General features: G+C 32.3%; 1 long non-coding RNA gene across 6 annotated transcripts; it reads right to left on the bottom strand.

Annotated features, from left to right (window-relative positions):
- Positions 1 to 954: 954 nt before the first annotated feature.
- LOC123922749 lies at positions 955 to 19,264 on the bottom strand. 6 transcript variants are annotated; one of them, XR_006814240.1, is made up of 9 exons: positions 18,780 to 19,169; positions 17,692 to 18,059; positions 17,517 to 17,604; positions 11,511 to 11,878; positions 11,336 to 11,423; positions 5,020 to 5,284; positions 4,867 to 4,915; positions 1,568 to 1,871; positions 955 to 1,114 (listed from the first exon to the last, which is right to left on the bottom strand). It is a non-coding gene; the product is annotated as an uncharacterized LOC123922749 (long non-coding RNA). The 6 variants fall into 6 exon arrangements; XR_006814241.1 differs by lacking the exon at positions 1,568 to 1,871 and having other exon boundaries at positions 1,025 to 1,114; XR_006814239.1 differs by lacking the exons at positions 955 to 1,114; positions 1,568 to 1,871 and adding an exon at positions 5,631 to 5,673 and having other exon boundaries at positions 4,591 to 4,915.
- Positions 19,265 to 20,280: the final 1,016 nt, after the last annotated feature.

Below are 20,280 nucleotides of genomic sequence, written 5' to 3'. Positions count from 1 at the left end.
CCCCCTTTATGTACGTACACCCACACTCACATCATGGTTTCCATTATCCATTTAATTTAAGAAAATTTATAACATCATTTTGAACAACATTGATGTCGTTGTGTGTCTATAATTTTCTCAAATGGTCCATCAGCATCCTAGCGACTGCAATCTCTTGAAGCGGAGCGTCGTTAGAGATGCTAGTGATTCTACGTGTGTGTTATATGGAGTAGAGCTTGAATCAACTGATCACTTATTTGGCTCTTGTAACCAAATCTCATCAGTTTGGTATGATATTAATCTTTGGTGGTTGGGTGTGGAAGTGGTGCCTCTCGCAGAGTTTAATTTTAGGGTTTTTTGAGGCTTTCTGAGCATGAACATGGATAGAAAAAATATATTAAAATGGTTGTTAATTTGACATCAATTTGCTTCCACATTTTTGGTAAATGAAAACCACCACTAATATCATTCAAAGTTGATTTTACTGAATTAATTAAGATTAATTTAAAATAATCAACTCTGGTGCTTCATCATAACTTTAACACTACAACAATTTATGATTTTGTTTGATCTATAAATCATCAACTAATTTTGGACACATGTTAGTGATTCAAAAAAAAAAGAAAATGTTTCATCTATAATTTTGGACACTCTATTTTGATTCTCTAATAATAAATTAAGATGTTTTATCTTTTAATAAATTTTCCCAACAATTTATAATTTTGGGCACTCTATTTTGATTCTCTAATAATAAATTAGGATGTTCATGCAGTACAATTTAGAACAATTTTTCGATAAAAGTTCAATCGATTTAAAGATAAAATTATATATTTTTTTTTTTAATGATTAATTTCAAAATCTGATATGATAAATTTTAATGTGATTTGGTTTGGATAACTTTGTAGATATATCTAAATTAATACTAACTAAAATTTTGATTATTAAAATTACAGGATAGATATGTAAACATATATATAAATCATGTAATTGTTAATTTTTATTAATATCAAATTTTAAATTTTAAACAATATATAATAGAACATATTAGTAGTATATTACAGGATGTACTGTATTATTTTTGTAGAAGCGTCCATCCCGTTCAGCACGCTATTTTCTCCATGGAATTCAACAAATGCTGAAAAATAAAACACAACAAACAATATCAATATCAACACCAAAAGTAAATAAATTATAAATTCGTATCTAAACAAAAAAAAAATTATAACTTCGTAACAAAATAAATAAATTAATACTTTGTTAACTATTCGATAAAATGATAAATAATTTATTAGTGTTTATTGATATATGTTGAGCAAAATATATTTTAATATTAAAATCCTTTTTTAAAAAAAATATAGAAAACATTGTTGCTGATTAATGTAGGTAATTAAGAATACATAAGCAATTATTTTAATGCAATTTTTACAAGAAAATTGTGGTCTTGTAAAAGTTTATTTTTAAAATTCAATAGAAATATTATTTTCATATAGGATATAGGATGATGTATTTGTTTCCCCTTAGTAAAGAAAGTATATAAATAATATTTTATTGTAGTGTATCTTATAAAGAAAGATATTGATCAACTTACTTCTTGCAATTAATATTTTTGTTTATGGTAAAATTTATGTCAACACAGCAGAGTTGGGGAAGTGAGGCAGCCAAGTCTTCTCTTATGTTAGGAAAGTGACTAGCCGCTTCTTTAAGGCATTCACAGGCAGCACGTCGGTCAGCTACGGTGGGTGTTGAAGATTTCAGATTGTTTACACCACTACAACAAGTAGTTGAAGGTTCTATATCAGCACCAATGAGGAATATCCCACAGGGAAATAGTGATGTCTTGGCTTCTTCGCAATCAAAAGCATTCCCCTGCTCTACAATGAGGAGCAATAGAACTAGAAATGTTGGAATCGCAATCAGTTTCTTCATATTGTAGTTGCTAAACTTGTGTTTTAATGTATGATATGAAGATTGATTTGGGATGGGAGGGGGTGTCTATATATAGTTGGAGATGTGCGGGTAGTGTCAAATAAAACAAATAGTATCATTTCTAAACAATCAACTTTGATGCTTCATAGTAACTTTCACACTACATAAATTGATAATTTTGTTTTATCAAAATAAATCATCAACTTTGATGCTTTAACGTAACCATCAATTTTGTTTTATCTGTAAACCATCAACCTTGAAGCTATCACTAGTTAAATAAACGTTTGTCACATTTCACATTCTTTTTTGAGTAAGTATTGAGAATAAATTACTAAAGATTATCTGTTAATATTTTGTATTCTTTTTCATAAACATATTTAGGAAAAACTTCACACACATACAAAGTATGACACACCATAATTCAAGACATATGAGACACTTGACACAAATGAAGTTGGGCGTCATAAGTCTTAACTATTCAAGCCATAAGAGATGAAAAAAGTATGAACAAATAAATCTAATTCCCTATTTTTTTTCTCGTTTGACATTAGCAAGGGGCTCTAATTGTTGGTGGCTATATCATAGCTTGACCATTTGAGGGATCAATTTCTAGGATCTTTTTCATATCAGGAATTTCCTCTTCAAAATGTTCAAGTTTTTCATGAGCCTGTGTTCTTGTTACCAAAGCTTTAACAAACACAAGATTCAGTTCCAATGCTTTTGTGGTGCATTCTTTAATTGTATTTTCATATTTTGCCAGTTTCAAATAGCACACATCACGATTTGAATGACATATATATTGACCGTATTTCCAAGTGTGAATGCATGTTAATTTGGTGCAACTAAAACATGTTGCTTCCGTAAATTAGTATGCTTTCCAGTTTGCATAAATCAATTTGATTCAGTGTTTGCGTAAATGACAACCACCATTGATACTATTCAAAGTCGGTTTTATTGAATTAATTAAGATTAATTTAAAATGATCAACTATGATGCTTCATCGTAACTTTCACACTACAAAAATTTATAATTTTGTTTCATCTATAAACCATCAACTTTAATTTAATGCTTCAACGCAACCATCGATTTTGTTTCAGCAACTGTGTTAACACTATTGTTTGGTATGCTAGTATGTGCTGTCACTAGTTGAATAAACGATTTTCCACGATTGACATCCTTTTTTGGGTAAGTATTGAGAAGAAATTACTAAGATTAGACATAAATTAATATTACTTTTATTCATAAACAGATTTAGGGAAAACGTGATATACAAACACATAGTCTAGCACACCATAATTCAAGACAGATGAGATACTTGCTACAAATGAAGTTGGGCGTCATAATAATTTTAGCTAGAAGAGATGAAAAAAAAGTATGAACAAATCAAAGTCAATATTAATTACTTCTAAATGCAAATATTAGTGTTAAATAGTTAAATATTTTTATATGATAGATATCAAGCGTTAAACTCAAAACATATTGAGATAAAAACTTGACAAAAACACAAAGTCTAACACACCATAGTTCAAGACAAATGAGACACCTGACAAATAAATAAAGTTGGGCCTCATCACCATTCAAATTAGATGAAGATGAGATGAAAGAAGTATGAATAAATCATCCTAATTCCTTACTTGCGTAAATCAATATGCTTCCTTATTTTCGTACATGACAACCACCACCGACACCATTCAAAGTTAAATAAGAATAATTATTAGTAAATGCAAATATATATATATATATATATATATATATATATATATATATATATATATATATATTAGTTGTTAAATAATTAAATAATTTTATATGATAAAAATCAAGTGTTAGTCCCGTATGCTTAGCTCAGTTGACATGACATTGCATTATATATTGCACCTCTAGATCGAAATTTCTATCCCAAATGTATTGGACAAGAAGATCATGCGAGTAAATCAGAAATTTTGAAATCGTTGTTGAAAAGATAAGCTAAACGATTAAGTGGTCAATTTTTAAGCTAAAATTAATCAATTAACTAGACAAATGCTTAATCGTGTTATATGGATATCAATAAACTAGTTTTCAACTAAGCACAATTAAAGAAAACTAGTTTGGAACTTTAGTCGAATAATTGGTGTTCAAAATGTTGTAGGTTTCAATTTAAAAATTGCACTCAAGCGTTTTCACAAACACTTGGCGTGCGTGTTTTACCCAACAATTCCAACACAATTATTAACGAGATAAAGCAATAAAGAAAAGTAAATGAACACGCGAGGTTTGGTTAGGGAGTTCCGATTTCTCGTCCTCGCTATTGTTTGGTATGTCTCCCTCAATTTCCAAGAAGAATTGAGAGGTTTATTTTCAAAAACTAATTTGAATGCTTTTATTTAAATTAAGGCTAGAGAATACGCAACAAAAATGAGCAAATCTCCAAATAATAAAAATCTACTCAGACATCTATACCTATGTATAAAGAGAATATAAAAGTTTTGGTGTCGACTTTTCATAATACCAACAATACCCTTGATTTTTTTAGTAGCAACGAAAATTTTTTATTAACAAACTCGCCGTAACACCATAACATAAGACATTTTTCATACCATAATCATACTCAAATTTTTGGCAATTTCTCAAGTTTCTTAATGAAGGCGTATACTGTTGCCTTCGAAACTTTTCATTTGCCACAGTAAGTATATATAGCCTCCATGGTTGATGAACTTGGCATAAAATCAACTTGGTTCAATAATATGTAACAAATATTGTCAATCTATTGTCAAACCGTTAATTACTGTTTCCCACACTTCACCGCAGTAAACATAGCAAGAAGCAATTCCCTGGGAAATGCACAGGTTCACATTTTTATATATGTTTTCGTCTCTAATTTTCTTTAGATTATAGTAAGAAACACCTAGTGAATTTTTCAACCAACAAACCACACAAGCTATATTATACATAAAACTGAAATCATGAACTTCTCCTAACCTGGGTGTCAAGAAATGTGCATGCCGCCTCCACGGAAACTTCAAGAGCCCTGAATTCAAAAGGTAAATAATCAGGGGAAGTGTTGCTGTATAAATTTTCAAAATTCCTACTGCCTCTCCTTTGGTTCAAGTCAGAATGGTCTGATTGTCATACCTCGCCCACCTCGCTTCCGCCAGTTGTTGTCAACCGTCGTTGGAGATCAATCAGATATTGTAATACATATTTATCAAGGGAATTCAACAGAAGAACTTCATCTGATGTAATAATACACCGTATTTGCTCTAGATTTACAACAATAGCCTTCTCCCTACCAAGGATTGTTGATGGGTAGACAAACACAGGATCAAGTAGGCGCGAAGATATCACGGGCAGGAAGATCACAACGACACATCATAGTAAACTTGTCCACCTCAATGACCTAAGAATTTCCAGATGTGTCAACACAAATCCATGATTTAAGACCATGGCCTAATTAAACAGAAATAGAGATATTAAATAGTGACCTTAAGTCATGAAAAATTCATTACCAATTTGGACTAGCCAAAGCATAGTCTAATAATATAAGGATTTTAGTATATTCAATAAACCGTTGATGATAGAATACTATGAAACTGAAAGTTACTTTACACAAGTGACATTAACTTATAATAGGAAATAAAAAAATTCCTTGAAGCAATAACATGAATTGCAAGAACAAGGATAAATCAATCAGATTTTTTTTTTTGGTACATTAAATCAATCAGATTTATACAATGCATTTCTACCTCTAATGAGCCATTGCCTTCTTTTTGGCCCAATCAACCTAACCTGATAATGATTTATATTGAAATTTCAGATATGCAAGAAAGAAAGGATTTCATAGACAATTACATTATGAAAAAACTCAAAAGAATTAATCGCATGCCATTGCGAACTGTGCAATTGTGGAAGACATACACAGAGAGGGAGAGGCTTTCAGAGACTTACAAATAGTAGATTTCGAATATGCGATTGCAGCAGTTCGGTAGCAGAACACGGACGGACGCGTGTGTGGGGGATTTGGCGCAAGTTAGAGGGATTCACTGCAAGAGAGAGGATGCAACGAGAGGGTTTTTTCCCGTGAGGTTTCAGTGAAAGTTGCAGAAGGAAGGGATTTACACATAAAGAAGGTTTATGGGTTTCTTATGTGTGTGAGGGCTTCTGGTTTGCAGCATTTGAGGCTGGAAAGGGTTTATGGGTTTTGATAGATAGGGTTATGGATTCCAAATTTGGTTTATGGGTTTGATATATAGGGTTATGGATTCCAAATTCGATTCATATTTGAGTTAAAAAAGTTTATGGGTTTCGTATAGTTTGTGAGTGGAGATGTTTCAACCTTGCTGGTAGTTTCAATTGATTTTGCACTTGATTTCTTGTTTTCCAGGAAAAGTTATTGTGAACGCGTAGGTTTAGCGTATAGTAGTTTTAACTTCTTTTTATTATTAAACCTAAGAAAGCACTTTCAGAAGAAATAGAAGTGTTGTCTAATATTATACATCAGTTAGCGTTAAGCACTTTTATCTGGAAGCACTATCTAAGGTAAAACATATATTTTCTTCAGATTATATATATTTTTACTAGATATAAGATAAAGCTTATACTTAATGGAGCTCTAAAAGGTTAGGACTTTAGACAACGCGTTTATCTAAAGCGTTGTCTAAAGACTCTGTTTTTTTTTTTTAACAACGCTTTTGAAAACAAGCGTTGTTAAAGAGGCGTTGTTATTTATCTACTTTGGTGTAGTGTAAGCATTTTCAGTAGTCCAAAAACTCTGAAGAAGCATATTATGTGCTCATGTTATAGTTTTTCAATTACTCATTATGTAGAGTCGGTATATTTTAATTTCATGAGTAATGGAAGTATGTCCTAAAATTATTCTTAACTTCTTATACAATCATGGATTTACACTACTTAAGAATTTTATCACAGCTGTTTCAGTGACTATCACTTAAGATGTTAGACAATTTTAGGACCGCAATCCAAGTGCAAGTGACTCAAATGCCGAAAGAAGAAAAATGGTATTGACTCTGCCTGCAAGCAATGCGCCAAGAAATGATGGTTGCAGAAGAGGTAGAAGAAAAGATCCTAATATGCCACCCAAAAGAAAAGAGGTAGATTTACCAAAGTGGGGAAATCAGGGCAGACGATGCTCATATTCTCGTAAACCAAGAAGAAATATACAAAATCTGTTACAAATAATTGCGGAGGACTGAAATCACAATACTAATTATTTAGTTTGTGGAGATGGAGGAGAAGGAGAATTTATCGGTTGTACTTGCTACTCAGCTTATCATACTTGTGTCGATAAGCAGGTAATTGAATTTATTTTTTTAGTTTGTTTTGCAACACAGATTGATGTATTTTTGAAGTTGCACATAAATAAATACATAGTAATAAATGAATTATTTGTTTACTTTCTATAGTATATACTACAAGGGATACCACCACGAAATTGTTATGTCCTTATTACATATGCAAATATTTTAAAGACATTAATCAATATTTAGTCACATGCTGTCAATGCCACAATGAGTGTATGTTTCCTTTATCGGTTAAAATATTTCAAATTGCCAATATGTGTTGAACCTTTAGCTTCTTGTAGCATTCGCAACGTGTGACTAAATATTGATTAATGTCTCCACAATATTTGCATATGCAATAAGGACATAACAATTTCGTGGAGGTATCCCCTGCAATATATACTATAAAAAGGAAACAAAAAATGCATAGGTTACCATGTATTTATCTATGTGCAACTTCAAAAATACATCAATTTATTATGCAAAACAAACTAAAAAAAATAAATTTAATTACCAGTTTATCGACACTAAGAAATATGATAAGTCGAGGGGCAGTTAGCACCACGATAAATTCTCTTTCTTCTCCATCTCCACAAACTAAACAATTAGTATCGTGATTTTGGTCCTCCATAATTATTTGTAGCAGATTTTGTATATTTCTTCTTGGTCTGTGAGAATATTGGCATTGTCTGCCATGATTTCCCCATTTTGGTAAATCTACCTCTCTTCTTTGGGGCGACATATTAGCACCTCTACCTCTTCCGGAACCATAATTTACTGGCGCATTGTTTGCAGGTAGAACCGATACTATTTTTTTCTTTCGGCATTTGAATCACTTGTACTTGGATTGCGGTTCCTAAAATTGTTTGACATCTTGAGTGGTAGTCATTGAAATAGCTACGATAAAATTTTTAAGTGGTATAAATCCATGATTCTATACGAAGTTAAAAACAAGTATAGTATATAATTTCATTACTCATGAAATTAGAATTTAATAACACTACATAAGAAGTAATTGAAAAACTATTACATGAGCACATAATATGCGCTTTTTCATAGTTTTTGGACTACTGAAAATGCTTACTTTAGCAATTCAAAAATCTAACAAAATTGGAACTTGTTTAGCCAAACAATAAGAAGGTCGTGTTCCTTCATGCATTTCAGTAAATATGAAGAATACAAAGTATTGGTACCAAGTCTTGGTACTAGTGAATTTTTATTATTTAATTGACTGAACTAGTGAAATAAAAAATGATCAAATGAGAAAGAAATGGTCCAAAAAAAAGAAAATATAAGAAAAACATAGGACCAAATACAAATATAAGACATCCACTTTAATGATTTATAAATCAGAAAATTTCAAAATCAAATAGGTCACAAAGGCTAGATCAATATTGAAACAAATCGTAAAATTTGTAAATTAATCGGCAAAACAACTAATTAAAAAAAAAACAACTAATGCAACTTCCAAATGCATAAATAATGGTGTTATTAAGGCCATTCAGTTCAACATAAATACACTAGCCTACCATTAGCTTTTTCAATAGCCCCAGGGTTTACAATTTCAACCCAATTTCAACTTCTAGCTAATAGCTCATCACAGCTAGAAACACGAACCTAGTCGGAGAAGACTACTCGAGTCTAAACGTGTTGTCTGGTGGCTTGCTCTTCTGGTACGTATTTTTCCATTCTTGTTAGTAGATATGATATCAATTTTTTCATTAAACTATTCACCGCATATTTTCAAAAAGATTTTCCAACTGTATGCAGTATTTCATAGATTTAAAGATCATTCACTTTTTCAGTGGTCACTGCCCAAACTTCAACGGAGTCCAAAAAATCTACAAATGAGAAACATAAAGCGAAGATCTGGTTCCGAAATTGACGGTATGTTTGTTCCTTTCTCAGAAATTTATGCCATGATTGAGATTTTATTATGCAGTTGATAATGACCACTTCCCCCGTTGGGGAAAAGTATTTGGATCTCTTCAATTAAAATGTGAATCGTGTAGGTGGGAACCTCATTTATGTATTTGGAAGCTTCATTATTTGTTTTGCTTGATTAATGCATGTATTTAAGATCAGCTCTAGTATCGATCATGCCCTCATTAACCTACTTGGTTTTGAAATTGAGACTTAGACTTCATTAAAGTGGATCGTTTCTGTGTGTATTTGGTACTTAATTGCTTGAATTTTATTTCTTTTGGATAATTTCTTCCCCCATCAATCAATTTTTTTTCATCAATTCATAGACTTTTTACTCTTCACAATAAATTAGTCACTTGAAGAAAGAACAGATGTTTATTTGTAACAACTAGTTTTTGTGAAGAATCTTATAGATGAAAGTTTTTAACAAATATAAACTAATTTTTTTACCAGACATTTCAAGGTAAACATTAACTAAATCAACTTAAAATAATTTGTACCACTGATTTTGATCAGACAATTGAAATCAATAACTGTATCACACAATTACTATAGAGAATCCAATTCCAGTTTCAAAATGGTAATGAATGTTTGTGCAAATGTTTCTTATACAAATATAATTTTTCACGCTAGCTATATAATTAATGTTTTGTCACAAATATTTCGACACATAAAATTGATATTGTATGATCCAAACTTTCAGGGACAGCACCAAAGAAGATTGCCTATAATCTTAGGGACCGCAGCCAAAGAACATATGAAGATCTAAGTGATTTTGAAATTGACTTGCATGTGAATTTTGACAATGAAAGAGCAAATGATAATAAATTGGTAGACTCAACAAATTTGCAGAACTCAAAAGCAGATTCATCTATTGACAACAGAATTGTTGTATTAGCTTTAGAAGCAAGGAAGACGGCTAACAACACAACTTCGGTAGCTCAAAGAGAAATGAAGACTGAAATGGTGGAACCTAATACAGATCTGACCAAGACTGAAATGGTGGAACCTGGTACAAATCTGACTGCAGTAGGATCAGAAACAAGTAACATATCTGGTGGAAACTCAACAACAGGTGAGGAAAATGTTGCATGGGAGAGTGGTGCTCAAAGTGAGATTCAAATAGGTCATGAATCACCAAAGAGAGTCTCAATACTTCCGGACTTGAACTTTGAGCCGCGTCAGGAAGACATGTAAAAGAAATGGAAGGGATCTTTAATATAAATGGTGAATGTGTGTCTGGAAGGGATTCTTGGTACTATGAAGAGTTGTGGCTAAACTATTTCTGTGTTTTTCTCTTTTCGTGGAGATTTGAAGTGTTTTACTTATGTTGTTGTTTAAAAAATAAACTTCTTAGGTTGTTAAATTATACTTTGTTTGAGACTCGTGCTTATTTGGCTGAATCTAATAATTATGAATTATTTATATTATTTATCAGTGGCATTTTATTTAAGTATGAATGCAGTTTTGGCTTTGTAAATTTGGCTTCTTCTCATATAGGCTGCTTGTGTTCATACCTTTGTTTGGCATCATCAACTTTAGAATTTTATTACATTGAACTGTGTGTTTGTTTCATGCAATTTCAGAATTTTTTCATGAAAAAGAGCAAAGAACATTTACATGACAAATATATCTCATCATAGGAGTTGTTATTTCTTTCCTAAAGGAAGATGGAAATCATACAAATCCTCCATTCAAGTAATGACAGTGGACAATAGCAAGCAAACCAAACAATAACAGCCAACACAGGGGTTGAATCTAACGGTTAGACTCCCACGACGTAGCAAACCAAAATTTGAATCTCGTTGCAATAAATGTTCACATTTAGTGCCCGATAGCGCCTAAAAAAATAACGCGCCAAAAACTTCAATTGAACACTAAAGAGAAATTACTAAGTTTAATAGGTGAATGCTGCAACAAAGAGCATCAATATGGTTTGATCGGTGCAGCGAAGGCACAATCTGCTGCCTTAACAGTATTTGTGCAACACAAACCTAGAAAATACAACAACAAGAACCAAGCTATATCCCACTAAGCGGGGTGATACAGATCTTTCGTGATAGCCTAATTAGATACTTGACAATAAATCAGACCCATTCATGTTACAATAATGAAATCGACCAATTTTCAGCACACAAACAAATTAAATTTTAAGTTTATATTCAAACAAATTACAGCATCATTAAAATCAAAGTAATAGAAAATTGAAACCAAAATCTATGTACCTTTGTTAAAATTGAAGTCCACTAGCTTGCATTGATGCTTCCTCAAACGGTCCCTTTTAATTAAAATTTTAAAGTAGTAAAATATTCCCTATAAAAGAAAACGAGAGAAAATATAAGTGGAGATGAAATTCAAGATTAACGATGATGAGAATACATAGCGTTGGATGATGTTTACCATCAGGTCTGTGGCTGGTCTATCACGGGCAGCAGAAAATGGCCGTCATGGCAGATCCGGTGGCGAAAAGTGGAACACAGAAACTTTGTAGCGGTGAAACTTTGATTAAATGATTATATATACAAATGTGGACTTTTTTAAGACCAAAGTTATTGTCCATGCGCAACTGCGGAGAGTAATCCCTCATTTTCTTCATTCTTTCTAATTCCAAATACTTGATCTCGAGAAACTACACGACTTGGAATTGTATCATGTGTCAGCATAAGGTATGCTACACAAAAGATCAATATCAAGAAGAGAAACTTTCCGGTGCTACAGCTAATACAATCACGCTTCCGGTTACTGGTGAGGAAACTCCGAGTAATAACCTGAAAAATAAAGAAGTAGCAAACAATCATTTGTTTATTCCCTTTTAATTTTCAGTAAACGACATAAAACATATTTAATACACGGAGGATAATATTCCAAAGAAGTCACTCCTCAAACTAATACAACACATCACCATTCGGTAAAACTTAAAAGATCTAGAATATGCGCGCGAAAAAAGATTATAGGTAGGGTTCAGTTATAATTTTTTTGTTGTTGTTGTTGTTGTATACACCTCAATGACCTAAGAATTTCCAGATGTGTCAACACAAATCCATGATTTAAGACCATGGCCTAATTAAACAGAAATAGAGATATTAAATAGTGACCTTAAGTCATGAAAAATTCATTACCAATTTGGACTAGCCAAAGCATAGTCTAATAATATAAGGATTTTAGTATATTCAATAAACCGTTGAGGATGGAATACTATGAAACTGAAAGTTACTTTACACAAGTGACATTAACTTATAATAGGAAATAAAAAAAATTCCTTGAAGCAATAACATGAATTGCAAGAACAAGGATAAATCAATCAGATTTTTTTTTTTGGTACATTAAATCAATCAGATTTATACAATGCATTTCTACCTCTAATGAGCCATTGCCTTCTTTTTGGCCCAATCAACCTAACCTGATAATGATTTATATTGAAATTTCAGATATGCAAGAAAGAAAGGATTTCATAGACAATTACATTATGAAAAAACTCAAAAGAATTAATCGCATGCCATTGCGAACTGTGCAATTGTGGAAGACATACACAGAGAGGGAGAGGCTTTCAGAGACTTACAAATAGTAGATTTCGAATATGCGATTGCAGCAGTTCGGTAGCAGAACACGGACGGACGCGTGTGTGGGGGATTTGGCGCAAGTTAGAGGGATTCACTGCAAGAGAGAGGATGCAACGAGAGGGTTTTTTCCCGTGAGGTTTCAGTGAAAGTTGCAGAAGGAAGGGATTTACACATAAAGAAGGTTTATGGGTTTCTTATGTGTGTGAGGGCTTCTGGTTTGCAGCATTTGAGGCTGGAAAGGGTTTATGGGTTTTGATAGATAGGGTTATGGATTCCAAATTTGGTTTATGGGTTTGATATATAGGGTTATGGATTCCAAATTCGATTCATATTTGAGTTAAAAAAGTTTATGGGTTTCGTATAGTTTGTGAGTGGAGATGTTTCAACCTTGCTGGTAGTTTCAATTGATTTTGCACTTGATTTCTTGTTTTCCAGGAAAAGTTATTGTGAACGCGTAGGTTTAGCGTATAGTAGTTTTAACTTCTTTTTATTATTAAACCTAAGAAAGCACTTTCAGAAGAAATAGAAGTGTTGTCTAATATTATACATCAGTTAGCGTTAAGCACTTTTATCTGGAAGCACTATCTAAGGTAAAACATATATTTTCTTCAGATTATATATATTTTTACTAGATATAAGATAAAGCTTATACTTAATGGAGCTCTAAAAGGTTAGGACTTTAGACAACGCGTTTATCTAAAGCGTTGTCTAAAGACTCTGTTTTTTTTTTTTAACAACGCTTTTGAAAACAAGCGTTGTTAAAGAGGCGTTGTTATTTATCTACTTTGGTGTAGTGTAAGCATTTTCAGTAGTCCAAAAACTCTGAAGAAGCATATTATGTGCTCATGTTATAGTTTTTCAATTACTCATTATGTAGAGTCGGTATATTTTAATTTCATGAGTAATGGAAGTATGTCCTAAAATTATTCTTAACTTCTTATACAATCATGGATTTACACTACTTAAGAATTTTATCACAGCTGTTTCAGTGACTATCACTTAAGATGTTAGACAATTTTAGGACCGCAATCCAAGTGCAAGTGACTCAAATGCCGAAAGAAGAAAAATGGTATTGACTCTGCCTGCAAGCAATGCGCCAAGAAATGATGGTTGCAGAAGAGGTAGAAGAAAAGATCCTAATATGCCACCCAAAAGAAAAGAGGTAGATTTACCAAAGTGGGGAAATCAGGGCAGACGATGCTCATATTCTCGTAAACCAAGAAGAAATATACAAAATCTGTTACAAATAATTGCGGAGGACTGAAATCACAATACTAATTATTTAGTTTGTGGAGATGGAGGAGAAGGAGAATTTATCGGTTGTACTTGCTACTCAGCTTATCATACTTGTGTCGATAAGCAGGTAATTGAATTTATTTTTTTAGTTTGTTTTGCAACACAGATTGATGTATTTTTGAAGTTGCACATAAATAAATACATAGTAATAAATGAATTATTTGTTTACTTTCTATAGTATATACTACAAGGGATACCACCACGAAATTGTTATGTCCTTATTACATATGCAAATATTTTAAAGACATTAATCAATATTTAGTCACATGCTGTCAATGCCACAATGAGTGTATGTTTCCTTTATCGGTTAAAATATTTCAAATTGCCAATATGTGTTGAACCTTTAGCTTCTTGTAGCATTCGCAACGTGTGACTAAATATTGATTAATGTCTCCACAATATTTGCATATGCAATAAGGACATAACAATTTCGTGGAGGTATCCCCTGCAATATATACTATAAAAAGGAAACAAAAAATGCATAGGTTACCATGTATTTATCTATGTGCAACTTCAAAAATACATCAATTTATTATGCAAAACAAACTAAAAAAAATAAATTTAATTACCAGTTTATCGACACTAAGAAATATGATAAGTCGAGGGGCAGTTAGCACCACGATAAATTCTCTTTCTCCTCCATCTCCACAAACTAAACAATTAGTATCGTGATTTTGGTCCTCCATAATTATTTGTAGCAGATTTTGTATATTTCTTCTTGGTCTGTGAGAATATTGGCATTGTCTGCCATGATTTCCCCATTTTGGTAAATCTACCTCTCTTCTTTGGGGCGACATATTAGCACCTCTACCTCTTCCGGAACCATAATTTACTGGCGCATTGTTTGCAGGTAGAACCGATACTATTTTTTTCTTTCGGCATTTGAATCACTTGTACTTGGATTGCGGTTCCTAAAATTGTTTGACATCTTGAGTGGTAGTCATTGAAATAGCTACGATAAAATTTTTAAGTGGTATAAATCCATGATTCTATACGAAGTTAAAAACAAGTATAGTATATAATTTCATTACTCATGAAATTAGAATTTAATAACACTACATAAGAAGTAATTGAAAAACTATTACATGAGCACATAATATGCGCTTTTTCATAGTTTTTGGACTACTGAAAATGCTTACTTTAGCAATTCAAAAATCTAACAAAATTGGAACTTGTTTAGCCAAACAATAAGAAGGTCGTGTTCCTTCATGCATTTCAGTAAATATGAAGAATACAAAGTATTGGTACCAAGTCTTGGTACTAGTGAATTTTTATTATTTAATTGACTGAACTAGTGAAATAAAAAATGATCAAATGAGAAAGAAATGGTCCAAAAAAAAGAAAATATAAGAAAAACATAGGACCAAATACAAATATAAGACATCCACTTTAATGATTTATAAATCAGAAAATTTCAAAATCAAATAGGTCACAAAGGCTAGATCAATATTGAAACAAATCGTAAAATTTGTAAATTAATCGGCAAAACAACTAATTAAAAAAAAAACAACTAATGCAACTTCCAAATGCATAAATAATGGTGTTATTAAGGCCATTCAGTTCAACATAAATACACTAGCCTACCATTAGCTTTTTCAATAGCCCCAGGGTTTACAATTTCAACCCAATTTCAACTTCTAGCTAATAGCTCATCACAGCTAGAAACACGAACCTAGTCGGAGAAGACTACTCGAGTCTAAACGTGTTGTCTGGTGGCTTGCTCTTCTGGTACGTATTTTTCCATTCTTGTTAGTAGATATGATATCAATTTTTTCATTAAACTATTCACCGCATATTTTCAAAAAGATTTTCCAACTGTATGCAGTATTTCATAGATTTAAAGATCATTCACTTTTTCAGTGGTCACTGCCCAAACTTCAACGGAGTCCAAAAAATCTACAAATGAGAAACATAAAGCGAAGATCTGGTTCCGAAATTGACGGTATGTTTGTTCCTTTCTCAGAAATTTATGCCATGATTGAGATTTTATTATGCAGTTGATAATGACCACTTCCCCCGTTGGGGAAAAGTATTTGGATCTCTTCAATTAAAATGTGAATCGTGTAGGTGGGAACCTCATTTATGTATTTGGAAGCTTCATTATTTGTTTTGCTTGATTAATGCATGTATTTAAGATCAGCTCTAGTATCGATCATGCCCTCATTAACCTACTTGGTTTTGAAATTGAGACTTAGACTTCATTAAAGTGGATCGTTTCTGTGTGTATTTGGTACTTAATTGCTTGAATTTTATTTCTTTTGGATAATTTCTTCCCCCATCAATCAATTTTTTTTCATCAATTCATAGACTTTTTACTCTTCACAATAAATTAGTCACTTGAAGAAAGAACAGATGTTTATTTGTAACAACTAGTTTTTGTGAAGAATCTTATAGATGAAAGTTTTTAACAAATATAAACTAATTTTTTTACCAGACATTTCAAGGTAAACATTAACTAAATCAACTTAAAATAATTTGTACCACTGATTTTGATCAGACAATTGAAATCAATAACTGTATCACACAATTACTATAGAGAATCCAATTCCAGTTTCAAAATGGTAATGAATGTTTGTGCAAATGTTTCTTATACAAATATAATTTTTCACGCTAGCTATATAATGTTTTGTCACAAATATTTCGACACATAAAATTGATATTGTATGATCCAAACTTTCAGGGACAGCACCAAAGAAGATTGCCTATAATCTTAGGGACCGCAGCCAAAGAACATATGAAGATCTAAGTGATTTTGAAATTGACTTGCATGTGAATTTTGACAATGAAAGAGCAAATGATAATAAATTGGTAGACTCAACAAATTTGCAGAACTCAAAAGCAGATTCATCTATTGACAACAGAATTGTTGTATTAGCTTTAGAAGCAAGGAAGACGGCTAACAACACAACTTCGGTAGCTCAAAGAGAAATGAAGACTGAAATGGTGGAACCTAATACAGATCTGACCAAGACTGAAATGGTGGAACCTGGTACAAATCTGACTGCAGTAGGATCAGAAACAAGTAACATATCTGGTGGAAACTCAACAACAGGTGAGGAAAATGTTGCATGGGAGAGTGGTGCTCAAAGTGAGATTCAAATAGGTCATGAATCACCAAAGAGAGTCTCAATACTTCCGGACTTGAACTTTGAGCCGCGTCAGGAAGACATGTAAAAGAAATGGAAGGGATCTTTAATATAAATGGTGAATGTGTGTCTGGAAGGGATTCTTGGTACTATGAAGAGTTGTGGCTAAACTATTTCTGTGTTTTTCTCTTTTCGTGGAGATTTGAAGTGTTTTACTTATGTTGTTGTTTAAAAAATAAACTTCTTAGGTTGTTAAATTATACTTTGTTTGAGACTCATGCTTATTTGGCTGAATCTAATAAATATGAATTATTTATATTATTTATCGGTGGCATTTCATGTTACAATAATGAAATCGACCAATTTTCAGCACACAAACAAATTAAATTTTAAGTTTATATTCAAACAAATTACAGCATCATTAAAATCAAAGTAATAGAAAATTGAAACCAAAATCTATGTACCTTTGTTAAAATTGAAGTCCACTAGCTTGCATTGATGCTTCCTCAAACGGTCCCTTTTAATTAAAATTTTAAAGTAGTAAAATATTCCCTATAAAAGAAAACGAGAGAAAATATAAGTGGAGATGAAATTCAAGATTAACGATGATGAGAATACATAGCGTTGGATGATGTTTACCATCAGGTCTGTGGCTGGTCTATCACGGGCAGCAGAAAATGGCCGTCATGGCAGATCCGGTGGCGAAAAGTGGAACACAGAAACTTTGTAGCGGTGAAACTTTGATTAAATGATTATATATACAAATGTGGACTTTTTTAAGACCAAAGTTATTGTCCATGCGCAACTGCGGAGAGTAATCCCTCATTTTCTTCATTCTTTCTAATTCCAAATACTTGATCTCGAGAAACTACACGACTTGGAATTGTATCATGTGTCAGCATAAGGTATGCTACACCAAAGATCAATATCAAGAAGAGAAACTTTCCGGTGCTACAGCTAATACAATCACGCTTCCGGTTACTGGTGAGGAAGCTCCGAGTAATAACCTGAAAAATAAAGAAGTAGCAAACAATCATTTGTTTATTTCCTTTTAATTTTCAGTAAACGACATAAAACATATTTAATACACGAAGGATAATATTCCAAAGAAGTCACTCCTCAAACTAATACAACACATCACCATTCGGTAAAACTTAAAAGATCTAGAATATGCGCGCGAAAAAAGATTATAGGTAGGGTTCAGTTATAATTTTTTTGTTGTTGTATAAATAGGATATGTGCACGTGCATCTACGTATACTAATTTCTCGAGCTGGATAGGACCATCAGAGTGAAAAGTCTTAACATGGAGAGTTTTAAAGCCGGTGCATTTCAAAGACTCGGATTTGAATCGGAGACTAGTAATTAAGCTGAAAGAGACCCGTATCATCTCATCATAACAAAATGAGTTTTAAAGCTAGTGTAATCACAAAACTCGGATGGTTTGAACCCGACACTACTAATTAAGCTGAAAGAGACTTGTATCATCTCATCTCATCTAGTGAGAACGCTCTTGAGTTAATTATTTATGCACATGCACACATTGGAACAATTTTAAACTAGAATTTGACATTAAAACAAGTATATCTCAGAATATTCCAGAACATATGAAGCAACTAAATTAGCAAAAAGAAATACTCACAGTAAGGAATTCTGAACATTAATTGAATTAAAACAAGGAATATATAAATCTGATAATGAAATTGAATAGTGAAGATTGAAACTGACCTTGAAGAAAGAACGGTGAGGAAACTTAGCGTTATCGTGGTCAAAATATTTTCTGGAGTAGGGTGGATAATTGGACATGCTGGATCCAAATTCAACTTAGAAGCAGGAAAGATGGTGTGCGTTTGTAGCATAATCGAATTCGAATGTAACGTGACAACAAGAACCACCGTCTCACTGAGAAGTGCCTTCAGATTAACGAATCTAGGTCCATTTTTTATTTTATCGCTGTTACTATGAATGAGTATCTCAAGCGGCAGGACATGGCATTATAACTACACTAGGGATTTCGATCCTCTGTCTCATGACTAGGTGGTGATTTGGAGGTTCTTTTCATCTGGGCTTGAATTGTGATGACCCAACCCAATTTTATTTATGTGTCAAATAATGTCTCATCTATCTTGAATTATGGTGTGTCACACTTTGTATTTGTCTCAAGTTTTTCCTCCAATTGTTCATGAATAAAAAGTACAAAGTGTTGAAGAGATGTCTAATCTTCACAGATTTTTTTTTTAATATATATTTTTTTTAGAAGTTAATTTAGTCGTCCAAATTGACACCAGAAATAATTGAACATAAGACCTTAAGAAGGAGCACACTCTCAGGTATCAAGTCAATATCACCAGATCAACCCAAGTGGGTTTCTCGATATATACTTTACCCATAAAAGGATGTTAATAATCATGGCAAAGCATTTCTTCAACCGGTGACAACATATACATAATAGTATCACAAATAGTTGTGTCACCAGAAACATGGTTTAAACGATAGAATAAAATTCTCATTTTTTATTTGAATTCGGGGAAGTTATCAAAGACTGTCAACGTTTGCACAACACATTTTTTCAAAAACTCAAAGGTCGAGTTTATTAGGAGACAAGCCAACGTGATCGCTCATGTTTTAGCACGGGCAGCCCAATCCCTAGCTAGTTTCCATGTTTTCATTGATACACCTATTTGTAGTCATAACATTATTATTAATGAAATGTTTTAAGCGCATTTACGTAAAAAAAATTATAAAAATATGTCCATGAATAAAAGTACAAAGTATTAACAAATATCTAATCTTCACATATTATTTCTCAATACTTACCCAAAAGGATGTCAATTGTGTCAAATCGTTTCTGTCACAACGCATAATAGTATCCCAAGCAATAGTGCCAAGAAACATGATTTCAACGATAAAACAAAATGAACAATTTTTGTAGTGTGGAAGTGATTTTGAAGCATCAAGGTTAGTTATAGATGTACATAAAAACTACCGTCTATAGTATTATCTTTTATCTCCAACTATATATAGAAGATCCCCCTTATGCAATCTTGATATCATACATTAAAACACAATTAAGTTTAGCAACTACAAGATGAAGAACTCGACTATGATTTCAGTATTGCTAGTTCTATTGCTCTTCATTGTGGAGGAAGGGGATGCCCTTAATTGCGAATAAGCTAAAACATCATTATTTCCTTGTTGGTGCTATTACCTAACCTTCAACTACTTGCTG

The sequence above is a fragment of the Trifolium pratense genome, linkage group LG1, assembly GCF_020283565.1.
Source record: "Trifolium pratense cultivar HEN17-A07 linkage group LG1, ARS_RC_1.1, whole genome shotgun sequence".
In the NCBI taxonomy this organism is placed as follows: Eukaryota; Viridiplantae; Streptophyta; class Magnoliopsida; order Fabales; family Fabaceae; genus Trifolium; species Trifolium pratense.
Note: the sequence above shows the minus strand (reverse complement) of the source record. Positions and strands in the feature narration are given on the sequence as shown.